We start from the raw sequence: 15,358 nt of genomic DNA on the forward strand, positions 1-15,358 counted from the left end.
ATGAACTAAAACAACTCTAGAAAAATGTGTGGCTTTACCTTTCAAGGAAATTGAAGACTTTCAGGTGGGCACGTAGAGGATGATGGCTGGATGCCTGAAAAGTTCTTAACACACACACACACACACACACACACACACACACACACACACAGGGGCGGAGGGGGCTATGTGGGCAGATGAAATGGCTCAGCAGATAAAGGTACCTTCCAGCCTGATAACCCGAGTTTGATTCTCAGAATCCAGAGTAGAAGAGAACCAACTCCCACAGTGTACGAAGCACAGACATGGGCGCACACACCCATAAGTGTAGTAAACAAACAAACAAACAAACAAAGGGCTATGCTTATTACTTCTTTAAACACATTTAAAAATAATTTTAAAAATATACAGTAAAGTTCTTAGAAAATACTTAAAATGTAACGTAGAACACAACCATCAAAGCAGCAGGCGCCAGAGGTGATACAGGGGCGCTCCCCATCTCCTCCAGTGTCAATGAGATCTGGCTCCGCACTGTGAGTCACAGAGAGGCCTGGCAGCCAGCTCAGCCTGCTCGGCCTACCCTGGCTGCTCCAAGCAGCAGCTTTCACCAATCAGTGAGTTTCTGGGGCTTCTCTTGGTCTTACTCTCTTTTTCCAAAGTTCAGTTTGGGTTTCCAGTGAAACACTCTGAGAAGTCCCAATGCCTGAGTCTGTCTGTCATCAACAGACTCTGCCGAGGCTGCACAGCTGGTGAGGTCTGTGGATAGAAGGGTTCATCCACGCGGGAGGCAAGCTGAGAGCACCTCAGCTCACTCCTAGGGGTCCATGCCAGACACAGCTGTTCTTCCCAGGATGCTAAGTGCCACCTGCCACCCAAATCCCTCTATGTCTCTTCAAGGCCATGGTTCCAGCCTTATCTGTGCTCATGGCACTCAAGGCCCTGCAGCTGTGACACCCTGTTCTGTATCTTTCTTGGCCCAGGCAAGAAAATACTCCACCTCACTCAATGCTTTTCTTGCCCCAACTCAGCAGCAAAATCTGGTGAAAGAAATAATCTCTAAAAAGGTATTTGATTCATCAAGTCTTTGACAGAGGCAAGACAGTTTCTCTTCAGTTTGCCTGTATTGGAACGTAGTCTCCGAGGAAGATCCCCGTATTTGAGCACTGCTCATTTTCCCACCTGTCTTACGTGTCACAGAGTGTTTCCTGAGTGCCTGCCTTCGACTATGCCCCACTTTCAGACAGGCAAGTGGTCAATTCTGCGTTGCGACTCAAGGGCTGTTCAGGTAGAGTGACAGAGATGCTACATGAAAAAAGTGACTCTCAGGCTGGCTGTGGTGGTGCACACCTTTAATTTCAGCACTCAGGCGGCAGAGGCAGGGGGAGCTCTGTAAATTTGAAGCGAACCTGGTCTGCATACTGAATTCCAGGACAGCCAGGGTTACGTAGTGAGACCCTGTCTCAAAATGCTAGAAAGGAAGAGAGAGGGAGGGAGGGAAGGATGGAGGAAGGGAAAAGGAAGGAAGAAGGAAGGAAAGAGGAAGGAAGGAAGGAAGGAAGGAAGGAAGGAAGGAAGGAAGGAAGACTTATCCTAGGGCTTCTTCCTACAGGGGTCATAAGAAGTCAGGCTTTGGCCAAGGGATTCTCATGATGCTGTAAGGAAGGAGCAGAGTCTGTGGAGTACGGATCAATGCCTGCTCTCGTTTGACATGCTTGTGGAGAACTCCAGTCTGTAGGTTCCTGCATCCACCTACCTAGACATAGAGCAGAGGTCACTTTCTCTGTCCAGTTATAGTCTTCCCTCGCTTTGAGAAGTATCCTTGGTCCATAAAGCAGGGATGAAGTTCCTAAACTTCCTTCGAGTCTGAGGAAATGTGAAAGTTTAGGAGTCTGGGTCTATGCAGCAACTATAGCACAGTAAACCTGGAGCGCAAGGAGAAAGACACGAATCTTTAAGAGGCCTGGTTCCTACATGGCTGTGCTGGATCCAGAGGCCATTACCCAGGTAGCAATGGGAGGGGTCACTTCAAGAGGGCTGTTTAAACAGAGCTAAACAGAGAATTCTCTGTAGAGGAATATCGAATGGCAGAGAAGAACTTAAAGAAATGCTCAACCTCACTAGCCATTAGGGAAATGCAAATCAAAACAACCCTGAGATTTCACCTTACACCCATGAGAATGGCCAAGATCAAAAACTCAAGTGAAAACACATGCTGGAGAGGTTGTGGAGAAAGGGGAACCCTTCTCCACTGCTGGTGGGAATGTAAACTTGTACAACCACTCTGGAAATCAATCTGGCGCTTTCTCAGAAAACTAGGAATAGCGCTTCCTCAAGATCCAGCCATACCACTCCTGGGCATATATCCAAAAGAGGCTCAAGTACACAAAAAGGACATTTGCTCAACCATGTTTGTAGCAGCTTTATTTGTAATAGCCAGAAGCTGGAAACAGCCCAGATGCCCCTCAACTGAAGAATGGATGCAGAAATTGTGGTACATCTACACAATAGAATATTACTTAGCAATGGAAAATAAGGAAATCATGAAATTTGCAGGTAAATGGTGGGATCTGGAAAGGATCATCCTGAGTGAGTTGTCCCAGAAGCAAAAAGACACACATGGTATATACTCACTCATATAGACATACAACATAGGACAAACCCACTAAAACCTGTGCATCTAAAGAAACTAAGCAAGAGAGAGGACCCTAACTAAAATGCCCAATCCCCATCCGGAAAGGCAAAGAGGAGGGACATCAGAAGAAGAAGAAAACAGGAAACAACCTAGGAACCTACCACAGAGGGCCTCTGAAAGCCTCTGCCCTGCAGACTATCAATGCAGATGCTGAGCCTGATGGGCAACTGTTGGGCAGAGTGAAGGAAATTTTATGTAAGAACTGGGAAATAGTAAGAGCTAGAGAGGACAGGGTCTCCACAAGGAGAGCAACAGAACCAGAAAATTTGAACATAGGGAACTTCCCAGAGACTCATACTCCAACCAGGGACTATTCATGGAGATAACCCAGAACCCCTGCACAGATGTAGCCCAGGGCAGTTCAGAGTCCAATTGGGTTACATAGTAATGTGAAGAGGGACTGCCTCTGACATAATCTGATTGGCCTGCTCTTTGATCACCTCCCCCTGGGGGGGAGCAGCCTTACCAGGCCATAGTAGAGGACAATACAGCCACTTTTGATGTGAACTGACAGACTAAGATCAGAAAGGAGAGGAGAACCTCCCCTATCAGTGGACTTGGGGAGTGGCATGCATGCAGAGGGAGGAGGGAGGGTGGAATTGGGAGGGGAGGAGGGAGGGGCTTATGGGGGGATGCAGAATGAATAAAGTGTAATTGATGAAAAATTAAAAAAAAAGAAAAAAAAAGAGGGCTGTTTACCTGTCGAAGCTGAAAGAGCAGACAGGGGAGAGTAATGTGCCGCCAGGTAACATGCTCACAGTCCACAGTGTCTGCAGACACTGGCGTCAGAGGGGTACCCTGCCCTTCCGTTTCTGCATTCACACCCGTCTGTTCACCTTCCGAATGCTGAGTCCTTGAGAGGAGCGGTGGCTTCTCATGCTACAAACACAGGCCTATCACTGGCACTCAGCGAGGTTTCTCTTACGGTTAGAGGGCTAGCCTTGACTCAGGAATGGCGGGTGGCTCTCACTGATCACAGCAGTTTGCGGGGGGGGGGGGGGGGGTGCTGAGAAAGAATTGCTACAAGTTTCAGGGTAGGCTGGGTTACTGAATGAGTTATCTACTTTTGCTTGTCAAGTTGTAAGGTTTTTGTTTTGTTTTGGTTTTGTGGGGTTTTTTGTTGCTGTTGTTGTTTTTTAAACATATTCTGGATATTGGCTCCTGGTCAGATACATGGTTTTCAAACACGTTCTCATACTTTCTTGATCTTGACTTTGATGCATAGAGCTTTTACCTCTCCGTTGTTCCCTTCATCCATTTTCATCTTTCTCTGTGCTTTGGTGTCATATGGAGAACAATTTCACTAATCTAATGCTATCAAGTTTCCACTATTCTCCCTTCTAAGAGAGTTTTAAAAATTATTTTCTTATGCTAGATTTAGCCCTTGTACCGTAAGAATTTTGGGTTGTTTCTGTAAGTGTACGATCAGTTTGACTTACTTATATGTATTGCTGTAGTGTGCCCACACTTTCTTTTTGCACAGGCACATCGCGCTTTCCTGTCCTCATGTGTTGGAGAGGCCATTCCTCCAATGAACAGTCTTGTGCCCTGTTAAAAACCATTTGGTCACATAAGCAAGGTTTATCTCTGACTTTGTTCCATTCTATAGAGCTGCATTTCTGATTCTGATTACTATAGATTTAAAAGCAAAACAAATGCTGCTGGGTTTTGATAAGGAACCCAAGATGGCTTCAGGCAGTAGAGAGCTCTGACACCATTTGCATCTTCTTTGGTTTCTTTAAGGAACATTTTTTTTTTATATATATAGTTTTCCAGGCATAAACCTTTCACCTGTTCAGTTCTTTGAAGGCACTTTATTCCATTTAATTCTGTTGAATATGCGCTTGCAAAGGCATTAAGAAATTAGTAACATTTATTGAACACATATTCTGTGCCACAGTCTTACATATTTTCCAGCCTGGTAGTGTCTAAAAAGTTTTCTTTTAAGATAGACATTTCTTTTTTGAACATGCTAACAGCCTTGTAGAAGAGGTCGGTCCTGCTTTCTAAAGAAGTCAGAAAGCTCATGAACCTCAGCTGCTCACATCATGGCAAGACAGAGCCAGACACAGGGCATGCGACTGGGCCCCTGGCTGCACCAGCCCATGTTCTTTGCATTAGAGCCAGCTGGATAAATGAGTCGTGACACACATTTGTCCTTGCATTTCTTTTGTTGTTGTTGTTGTTGTTGTTTTGTGTTTTGTTGTTAATTCTTTTGATTTATACAGAATCCCTTTAACACGTCTTTTACCACCATCTGGAGCTTTAATTAAAAAGCACTGAAAAAAAGATTTTTCAGATTACTTTGTCTGTAACCCCCAGAGGAACCCTCAATAGATCAATTGATGCCTCATCTGTTTTCAATGCCACAACATAAATAAAACTCAATGCACTTCAGCATGCTACTCCAAAGGAGGGCCTTTTTTCCAGACTCTGTAGGAGACCTCTGTCCACCCACAGTCCACACTCCACCCACAGAACTCAGTTTGTGTTGTGATATAGAGCTTTTTAGGGACCATGAGAAGATGGGGCTACAAGGACCCTAGGAAGCATATAGAGGGTCACTAGATCCACATAACAGGCCGGTCCTTTTGGAACACACGGGGTGCCTGCCCCAAGTCTAATCTCTTCACACACCTAGGACCTTTGCCAGCCCAGCTGAGCCAGAGCTACCAGACACTCTCACGTTCTATTTCTGCCAAGTAGCATTAATGGTTTCTTGGTTCTCTGCTCAGGTAGAAGGCTAGAAGCTGTCCTATCGATAGACTGTGGCTTGGCTCTCTCTGGGTTTGTATTGTCCCACTGACAGATTAGCAGAATTCAGCATAGCTTCTGTGACATTGAGCACAGTGGATTTCTGATCTAGGCCGACCTGAGAAGCTGCTCTTTTGCCCTCAGAATTCATGTGGACAGAAGCTTGACATACACCCCCTCTCATGACAAGGCGATATAGATGCTCAAGGTCACTCATGAAGTGTCTATTGGTAAAAACCCAAAACCAAAAAAACCTTTTTTTCTTTTGAAAAAGTGCCATTGGGGGTTGGCAAGATGGCTCAGCCATTAAAAGCACTGGCTGCTCTTCCAGAGGACTTGGATTCGATTCTCAGCACCCACATGGAGGCTCGCAACTATCTGTAACTCAAGTTCCAGGGGATCTAAAAATATCATCCAGACATACGTGCAGGAAAAACATCAATGCACATAAAATAAAATAAAGAAAGGAAGGGTGCCATTCAGAGTTGGTCTTGACCATTAAATGTCATCTTACCTAGAAGTGGCCAGGAAGGAGGTTCCCATAAGCCTGGGCTGTGAAGGAGAAGAGAGGGGATCACAGGTATTTGCTTTATTTGACTAAAGAAAAGAAAAGCAATGGACGGAGGTGAGGCATGACCACCTTGCAAGGGATAAAGGCTTGACTTTAGATATAACCCAGCCAGCAATGCTTCCTCAGGTCTGCTTGGCCAGAGGAAGGTTCTTCCTGCCTTGCATTTCAGAGGCCAGAGTAAACCAACTTTGAGCATGCTTTGCAGCATCTAGAAGATGACTTGGTCACTCCAGATATCTCAAGATGGCTTTTGGGATGTCTAGAGGCCAGAAAGCCGGTGAGAACCGTGAATTTTACATCTTACAGACATATCACAACCTCTAAACTCTGCCTAGCTCACCAGGTTGCTATGGGACATGAGGCCTACTTCTGAGGACCCATGTAGCTGGGTAGTCTGGGACCCTCTAAATTCAGGGAGCTTGCCTCCTTTGTTCCCATTGTCTAATTTTTAGAGGGTAAAAAATTAATTCCTTAATGGGCAAGAGAACAGATGGACACAGATCATTTGAACCTGACAGAAAAACTGGCCCTGCCAGCCATGGATCCGGAGCCCTGGGTGGAGAGGGTCATAAACCTCAGTTCTGTGATGGCATTCCAGAAGGGCAGCTCATGCTCTAGAAGAGTGAGCCCAGTTGTTGGCACACAGGACTAGTACGTGATACTAGTGACTTAAATTCACAGAAACTGCTTATGGCAAGGCACTGGGAACAGGCTGCTTTTGGGAACAGATCGAGGCCACTCAGAGGCAAGGCTGTATTTGAGTAAAAAATAGACACTGAAGATCCCAAGGGCTATTGGACCCCAGAGGTTCAGGACTCCAGCACTACGGAACTCCAGGATTATAAAAACCCAGGGCTGTAGGAACCCAAAGACAAAGGACCCCAGGGCTATGGGAACCCCAAGCCTGTTGGATCCCAGGACTGTGGAGCCCTGTTTATCCCCGTAGCTGGCAAGGGTCTGGACCCTGAGGACGCTGTGAGTTGTTCAACTCTGTCCTGTTGCTGTGTACCAAAGTTTGTTTTCATCTCAGAGCCTCTCTGGGAGTGAGGACAGACTGTATAGGGGTCATGCATGAGCTTCTTGGCTCTGTAATCTGCCCTCTTCTCTAAGCCACACTCTCTATGCAGAGCTAAAGAGGCCTCTGTGCCCTGCCAGCTGAGAGGAGCAGGTGATACAAACAAAAGACCTGGCCAGTGGATGGCACAGGGCCTTGGTGCCAGCGGATGGCATAGGGCCCTGGTGCCTTGGTGGCCTCAGCATTTAGAGCCATGCTCTCAGGCCTGGGGCTGCCCGGGATCAGAGCAAAGCTGTAACTTGGGGTTTGGCTGCCTTTAGAAGGGGCTTCCTGGCCTTCCCTCCCAGAGCTGCCTCATCAATGCTGTCTTTGTCAGTTCCCTCCAGGCCTCACGCTGCCATGGAAACGCCTGGCCTGGTGCTCTGTCCACAGCTCCCACATCCCTTCATAGGGAAATGAGGAGATGGTCCACATGGAGGTTTCTCCTGACGTGTTGCTGACAGCCGGCTAAATGTCACCACAGTAACTGCAACCTTGTCTAGCGCTCACTCCCGATGAGGACTCCTTCTGGGTTTGTTTTTTTTTTTTTTTTTTGTGCTGCAGGTGCTAATGGTGAAGAAGGGGAGTTCTTTCTCCCATCTCACCTGCTCCTGGTACAGGCTGAACAAATCGCAGCTGTGATGCAGATCCCTGCCCAGTGTGGGCACAAGGGCCAGAGCCGTGGGGTGAGTCGGGCAGTGAGCTGAGAAGTGCAGGTTTTACTTCTATGGACAGCCAGCTGAGGGGAAGCCTCGCCTGTTTACTCTCCTTTTCAGCAAGTCTCGGGTCTGAAGACTAGAATTTTGCTCCATAGGTGTGGGTGAGCAGGAGGCATTCAGGTGCATCCTGAGATCAAATAAGCAATCTGCACCTACCATCCCCTCCTACAGAGCTGTCCATCACAGGCTCAGCCCTCCCCGGTTTGCTTCATGTTTGTTTGGTTGTTTTGTTTGTTTGTTTTGCTTTGCTCTGGGCCTTCCTTTCCCCTGAATGGCTGTAACTGTGATAGTTTTCAACCACGGGGTGTATGCCACACCCTAGGCTGTCGTACTTAGGCTGGGCTTCGGGAGCCTGTCCCAGGAATCTCATGCTGGCCACCTTGTGTGACTCAGCAAGCTCCTCACCAGACGTGTATGCTCACACACGTCTGGGTTCTAAACCCTGCCCTGAAAGAAGCCTAAGGCAGTGTTCAGCCTAAGTTCCTGATCTAGATGGGTAGCAGGAGCAGTGCAGGCCAGTGTGCAAGCCGAGGGGTGTGTGAGCGGTATACACAAGCTTTGATGTTTTTATGCTAGGACACATGTCACCGGGTCACAGGGGCCACGATAGGTCTTTTTACTTGTGACTGGTAAACATGCAGGTCAAGCCTTAGGGAAGGAGAGTTGCCTTCCAGCAGCCTGAGGTGAGCTTTGTGTCCGTTTGCTGCTCACAGTTCCGGGGATGGAACCATGGCATTGAGGACAGTGAGTAGCCGCTGACGCTAATCCTGAAAGGCAGCAGGCCTGTGTCTGTGGGGGTGGACGGGGTCACATTTCAGATGAGGTTGCTGAGAATCAGAGAGCTTGCAGGAACTACCTGTCCCTGGCCAGTAACAGCAGCCACTCACAATGGCCCATTGTGGGACTAGGACCCGGCCTTAACTTGGTCTGCGGCTCCTGAGATGTAGTCTAGGCCACCTCCACACAGGGTGACTCCCGGTCTCTTCACACACTTCTAGAAGGCTCAGAAGTAACAGCCATCACCATAATGGGGACAGCCCTCTGCTGAGAGCTCGGAGTGAACAGGATATGTGCTGGTAAGGTCCAGAGTGAGGCCTCGGTGTCCTAAGGCTGCCTGGATCTCACCAGGAGGCTTGGAGAGGGTAGTACTGCTGGGTGACTGTCACCCCATGTGAGGTTTTCTGCTGTTGTTTGTTTACCTGTTTTTGTATGTGTGCTCATGAGTGTGTGGCTGTGTGTCTGTGTGCCAGTGTGCGTGTGTGTGGGGGGTGGAGAGTGGGCATGCCCGTGTGTGCACTTTGTGTGGAGTGAAGAGATCATTCCTCAGGAGCCCCCCAGCTTGTTTCTAGGACAGGGTCTTTTACTGGGAACAAGCACTCAAGGAGTGGCCTAAGCTGCTGGTCACTGAGGCCCAGGGGTCATCCTGTCTCCATCTCGCAGCACTGGGATTGTCCTGATTTTTTTTTTTTTTAATGTGGCTACTAGGGGTCATACTCCATTCTCATGCTTGAACACCGGTCACTCTAGCAAAGTAGCTGTCTCCAGTCTTGACCGTGAGGTTTTGAAGTCTAAACATCAAGGCCGAATATCCAAACCTGAAATCCTGCTGGGTGGGGTAATAGGACGCAGAAATTCCAGATTTAGCCTTCGGTCCTCCCAACAATCAACATAGATAGTGACTACGGGGTCAACACCCGAGGCCCACCAGAAAGCTGACGAGAACCAGTAAGGCTTAGCGAACAGGTAAACTGAAACCTGGACCAGGACTCATCAGAAGCAGAGGCCCCAAGGCTCAGCACCTATGAAGCGTCGCCAGTTTGAATCTCTGCCTCTTGGGTCTATCTGCTACTTCCCTGTAGGGTAGGGTTCGACCAATGCACCACAAAGCTTCTCTCAGAGGGTGTAAGCTGGGAATATGCCTAGGTGTGAGCCCAGTTCTGTCAAGGGCATTTGGGAAAACTTAAGAGATGGTGAATTGTTGAGCCTGTATTCTCTGTTCTTAGTTCTCCAGCATCATTCCCAGAGAAGGCTATAGGGAAGGACTGGCCAACAGCAAACCTGATCCTTTTATGTTGTCTGGGACCTACTGGCCACCTGACAGGCATCTTGTTTTCTTTTCTTTTTTTTTTTTTTTTTTTTTTCATAACAAGAGCAAAAATTGACAGTCTCATTGCTGGACTGGCTTTGAATTTGCTATCCTTCTATCTTCACCCAGAGTATTAGTATTCTACGCATACACCACTGCACCAGTGAGCTACCTTGTTTTCTAAGGAGCGTCTATGTCAGCTCCTGAACTGAATGAGCAACCTTCAGTTTTTAAAAATTCTTATTATAAAAAAAAACTTGTAAATAATAATAATAAAGGTATACATTGCAATTAACCTGACCCCAAAGCTATGCAAGTAAATAAACTTCTACATGGCTAGGTTGAACGTTCAGAAGAGAAGCTGAGGAGGTTCACATAGATTGATACTTTCACTATCACGTATATTTTTTGTGTTCTTACCCACCACAGCAAACAAACAGATCCGTGCTTGAATGAGGACCAGGAAACACGTAGCTCCATATCCCCCTTACCTCACGTTCATTGCCTGCATCAGCCCTTCCTCATTCCCTAACATCTAGCTCTTTTCTACTTGCCGTGTTCTTAACACCATCACTTCCAGACATCCCCAGAGTGGCTATTTTTAGTCACTGTTTCTTTCTCTTCGGGAAGGGAAGCCAGGGTGAGACCCAGGCTCACATGTCTCTATGGTGTTGAAAGGTGCAGATGGACTATGATTCACTCACTAGGTCACGGTTCTGAGCCCATGATGGGAGCTGCACAGCGCCTCAAGGTTCCCCAGGTCCTGTTTCTCTATCGCTGGAGCCCATCTGCCTTCTATGTAGCTGAGGGTGACCCTGACGCAGGGGTGTCTCCTTCAAATAGTCACCACCTCTCATATTTACTCCCATCTCCTCAGCCTTTTATGTTCCAGGAGGACACAGTCTAAAGTGTCTCAAAGAGCTCCTCCCCCACGGTGTGAGACAGCTGTTGCCCCATGGGTCCATGACTCAGGCCTTGTGGCCCTTACAGAGGCCTCAGCTGCCACCTCTCCAGTCCGTAGCCTGCACAAGCTTCATGTGGACACATGACCTTATTTAATTCTTGCACAGCACAGGAAGAATTTTCAACTATCTGGCTCATACAAGGTTGTAGACCTGGGTAGGAGCAGAGAGAGAAGAGGCCATAGCTGCCCGTGGGCGCCATCCTCCAGGCCTTGTCCATTAGCAGAATTCAGAGGCCAGTACTCGTGGCTGCACTGAGCCATGAGCGCAGCAGGCTTGGAAAGACTTAAATGGTCTCTAGAGAGCATCGATTGGCCCCCTTGCCCACGAGAAAGCATGCTCTTTCTCTGCCATGCAGAGGCCCAGGACCCCAAGTATTCGCTCAGGATAGATGGTACATTTGGGAGTCATGGGCATCCTACCCAGCTTTTCCTGTCACAAAGGACCACGAACCCCCATGTGCCACACACACAAAGAGCTTCCAAATGGCAGGACACAGAAGGGTGGACACTGCTAGGGCCGGGCGCCCCCTCGGCGCCCCAAGAGGCTCCCTCCTGGCCCTCCCCACTGCAGCGCAGCTGCCAGCCTTTGATCTAAATCCCTGCTGGACTCAGCTGTGCTGGCCTGCAACTTCTGCATGGTGTCCTGTTGCCACCCCGGGCGGTCAGCCCTGCGTCCTCTTCTCCCCCCAGGGCCCTTTGACTGATGACAACACATGCAGGGTTTGCTTACCTTCCCGGGGTGAGGGCAGCCAATCCTGGGAACACGGCCGGTGCCATCTGACCTAGGGACTGTTGATTTACCTCCCACCTGGGGCTGATGGCTTACGCAGAGGTGGCCACAACTCACCAGCTGTCACCCTCCCTGACCCCTCCCCCATGCCCTCTCAGATGCCTGTGTATTTGGCCCTGTTCCCTGGGGATTTCTTCACAACCATGCAGGCTGGAGTGGAAATGGCAAGTGGGCCTGCGTGTTGGAACGGAGTGTGCGATGGGGCTATATGGGTGATGGGCTGTATGTCAGTGTGAATGGGCCTGTATGTGATAAGGCTGTGTATATGATGGGCTGTGGGTGTTTGACAGACCCGAATGTATGAGGAAGCTGTGTGTGTGTGTGTGTGTGTGTGTGTGAATTGGCTGAATGTGGATGGGCCATGTGTGTGTGAAAGGGTTGTGTGTGAGAGAGACAGAGCTTGGTAATCTGAGGTTTTAGTGTTGGCCAGGAATTCAAATGAGAAAATCTGTCTCCAGCTAACTTAAACAATGGATGGCAAAACTGCTCAGTGAGTACCCTATCCCTGAGAAATTAGAGCCTGGACAACCAACATCCTTTGCTTGCTGGAGAAGAGTCTGGGAACACATGCACACAGGCCTGTGCCAGGCCATCCTATACACTTGTGGGACCTGCTACCTCCCCCTTTGGCCATCCTGTCAGCAGAAGACTAGTGGGTCCCTCATACAAGCACATCCATTTCCACATGGCAGATCTAAACCAGAAAAGAATTACCTGTCTCAGGGTGTCTGTCTCCCCAGTGAAGGTAAGACCCCCTCCCAGGCCTCTGTCTGATAAGCTCTACCAGGAAAATCAGGGTCCTATGTTAGAGAGCAAGAACTCCATGCCCAGACAGGCATGTGCAAATGTCCACAAGTTCTATGCCTCATCTCTGAAGAAGGCTGGGGCTGAGGTGAGAAGATTCTTGGTGGCCTACAGTGCTCAGTGACACAGGAGCTGCTGGACAAGGGGTCTACAGTCATGGTGCCCACCCCCGAGGGCAGAGTAGCATTTGAGGATGCTGCACACTTAGGACATGGGCGGATGCCTTCCATGGCCACCATAAGGCAGGGAAGAACATTCTAAGTGAGCTGCAGTAAAAGTACAGCTCATAGGGCATGATGACCATGGAGGACAAGTTCCACACAGCATAAAGCACATGACATGGATGAAGGGGCTGGGATACAGTGGAATGGTACCCAACCATGACTGTGTTTCCTTCCAAGCACCTTACCTGCCCAGGCTCCCAACAACTTCCCAATGTTCTTCTCTGTATCCAGCCTAGTTTTAGTCCTCTTTCTACTTCTGAACGTTGCAGTTAGGTGCAGGAGGACTGGAAGATAACACTGAGATGAACCTTCAAGAGGACAAAGAAAACCCTTTCCAATTCCTTTCTCTCATATTCATTCACCCAACAAATCCCAAGAAGCAAAGGAGAGCTGTCCCCAGAGCACACACTACCTCCAGGGTGCACGTCACAACAACAGACGTCATCGTGCCCTTGACAAGCTTGTCTGCATCCGGAGGCCATGCCGCTGAGGTCTTAAGAAAACATGAGTGCTATTTGCAAAGCAAAGAGCATTGCCAGTCATTTCCTTGTGAGTAAAATGTAGCTGGAAAGCTTCATTTTGACATGTTCAGATTTGACTGACAACAGGACCAGTGCGGAGCTCAGAGTGAGCAGCCAGCTGCACACAGAGCAGCAGGTGAGGCAAGGCTGCAGGGCCACATATCTGGGTTTGGCTGCCTTTCATGCCTCCACTTGCTTAGTGAGCCTTTGATACAGCTTTGAATGAAAGGCTGCATGATTTTTTTTTTCCTTTTCTGTTGATGGTTTTCCTGGAGCTCCAGCTGTAGTTAAATGGAAGCAGCAGAAGATCCAACAGATGGAAAGCTATTTCTTAAGAATGATTATTTATTATTCATAAACTTAGATTTCCATTAATTAACCATCTTGGTGCCTCTCAGAAAAGTGCTGTCACCAAAGAGGAACCATTTTCCTTTAATAGAAGGGTGTTACAGGAAATCTTGGGCTTAACTCGATTGCCTCTGGTTCTTCCCATGTTCTTCTCAGCTTTCTTGCACTCCTACACTGAGTTCATTTACAAGTGACTGATCACTGAACTTCCACTTTCCTGCAAGTTTCAACAGGTGTGGGCTCTCAGTATCACCTTGTAGACTGCACTCAAAACTGTTTGCACAGTGGAGTCCATGATCCTGAAAAGTGCATTGGGACCAAAGGCTTGGTGCCTGCTCTAGACCGTTCCTCATGGAGCACACACAGAGACATCTGGGGCCCATGGCCTTTGGCACAGGGTCCTTGCCAGCCCCAGCTGCCTTTGACCACCACCTCTCCTTCCTGGGCCCTGGCCTGGGGCCTGGTCTTGAACTGACCTCACTAAGAAGACATTGTGACCATGTTTCTTCTTCTTCTTCTTCTTCTTCTTCTTCTTCTTCTTCTTCTTCTTCTTCTTCTTCTTCTTCTTCTTCTTCTTCTTCTTCTTCTTCTGCTTCTTCCTCTGCTTCTTCTTCTGCTTCTTCTTCTGCTTCTTCTTCTCCTCCTCCTCCTCCTCCTCTTCCTCCTCCTCCTCCTCTTCTTCTTCTTCTTCTTCTTCTTCTTCTTCTTCTTCTTCTTCTCAAAGTTAAAAAAAGATTACATCTGAACATAGGGATCCCTTAGCTAGGCCTCCCCCCACCTCAAAGTAAAGGCTGCCAGGAGTCAGGAATGCCTACCCCCAAAGCCCAGGTAATGCAGGTCCCTCAAAAGCACTCTACATGCTCCCACCAGAGCACTGGTGGGACCATTCCCAAGTCCTCTATTGGGCCAGCAATGCTGGGAGCTGCCCTCAGAGTGGAGTTCCCACTGTGGTCAGGTCTGCCATATCCTGGTCTTGACCACCCCCGTAACACTGGGGAAGGTTGCATCCGTTACTTGCTGTGTTCTTTCACGTACTCCCAGCCCTCCTTGGAGTATTCTTGGGCCTTGGAGGGGGCCACAGGCAAAGCTTCCATGACTGAGATGATGCATGTATTCCAGGAGTCACGCAAGTTTGTGAAGTTCATCTTTGGAGGGGCTGGGAGCTGTGGCATCTCCAGACCCGTCTGCTGGCACGCATACTGGCTGAACTGGTCCATTGCTCGTGGCACTACCTCCTCCGCCTTCCTTAAGGCCACCTCGCTCTTGTCACGAGGCCCCAGTAGCTCCTGGTCATAAACAAGGTAGACTGCTCCTCCCGACACACTTCCCTCAATAAGGAATCTCATTGGGGACCACACTCAAGTCGCCATGATCGTCTCTCACTTCACTCCCTGTGCAAGGACCATGTTTCTTCTTTTTGAAACACTGTGGTTCCAGGAAAAGTGTGGCCCAAGTCTGAACCATTCCACGTAGGCCCTTCCCTCTTCAGACACCTTCTATGCTAACTCCATCTGAGCTTCGCTGCTTTCTGGAACCTTCTTATACTTTCCCTGTGGGACCTGAAAGCTCCTCAGTGTGCCTGTGGTACAACCTCCCTTCTGGCCCCTGTGCACTGGCTTTCCTCCCTCCACACACAGCTCTTTCCAAGATCGCTCCCTTCCTCTTGGTCCTCTCTAGACCCTGGAACAGCGCCTGACACAGCACCACTTTTACATGTTTGCTGAATGAAAGGAAGAAGGAGGGGGAGGAAGGGCATAATTAGGCTCTCGGGGTTAATCGCCATTTCCTACACACAGGCTAACAGGGCTGCCTCCGGGGCAGCGTGTCACTCCTTACACATCCTGAACCTCTG

General features: G+C 48.7%; 1 pseudogene; it reads right to left on the minus strand.

The window, feature by feature from the left end:
- Positions 1 to 14,514: 14,514 nt before the first annotated feature.
- Positions 14,515 to 14,876, minus strand: LOC110558798 (MICOS complex subunit MIC13-like; annotated as a pseudogene).
- Positions 14,877 to 15,358: the final 482 nt, after the last annotated feature.

This window comes from Meriones unguiculatus, chromosome 20 (genome assembly GCF_030254825.1).
Source record: "Meriones unguiculatus strain TT.TT164.6M chromosome 20, Bangor_MerUng_6.1, whole genome shotgun sequence".
In the NCBI taxonomy this organism is placed as follows: domain Eukaryota; kingdom Metazoa; phylum Chordata; class Mammalia; order Rodentia; family Muridae; genus Meriones; species Meriones unguiculatus.